Source organism: Dendropsophus ebraccatus, chromosome 4 (assembly GCF_027789765.1).
Source record: "Dendropsophus ebraccatus isolate aDenEbr1 chromosome 4, aDenEbr1.pat, whole genome shotgun sequence".
NCBI classification, from domain to species: domain Eukaryota; kingdom Metazoa; phylum Chordata; class Amphibia; order Anura; family Hylidae; genus Dendropsophus; species Dendropsophus ebraccatus.
Window position 1 is genome coordinate 157,916,992 of NC_091457.1, and position 820 is coordinate 157,917,811.

An 820-nucleotide genomic window follows, 5' to 3' on the forward strand; every position below is an offset into this window, starting at 1 on the left:
CGTCCGTCACGTGGGATTCCCCGTCAGCATCCGGACTCGGGTCGGCGCACGTGAGGGGGAGGGCCGGCGCAGGCAAGACAGGGGGCGGGGCGTAAACGTCACCTGTATGATAGAGCGCGGGAAAAACGCCTCCAGTTTGAAAAATTGTCTGAGAGGAAAACTTGGGCTTGGTTGCCTATGGCAACAGACTTACCTGAGCAATAGGAGAAATGAAAGCTTGGCTCTGATTGGCTGCTAGGGGCAACAAGAAGACGTTTTTTTCCCCCCCACAGTTTTATCAGTAAATGGGTAGTGCACACTTAGGAAAATGGAAAATCTGTCGCAGAATCCGCCGCTTATCCCCCCTCGCGGACTGTGGCGCGCACGCATCTCCGCCCGTGTCATAAACTCCATTCTATGCTCAGGCGGATTCCCTGGTCCGTCCAAAGAATGAAAACATTTTTCTTTTTTTCGGCTGTGAATTGGCATCAAAATGGCGGCCATCCTAAAAGACTGCTGTTAAATTCCCGAAATAACACAGGGTGTGAACATAGTCTTAAGGTTATGTTCCCACTGTGGGATTTTAGCGCTAAAAGACGGTCATGTATCAATAATGCCGGCCTCAAATAAATCACTGGAAATTTTTAAATAACAGCCGTTATTTGCACATTGCCGCCTGTTGTTATGAAAGACAGTCGCCATTTTTACATAGTGTCAACCTAACCAAATAGGATTCAGTCACACCTGTCATCTGTTGTTCACTTTTATTTTTGTTTTCCAGCCGGCCATTAGCATCTGCCAGAGAAACATTTTAGGTGCTTTGCTCCAGCATTAATAATAA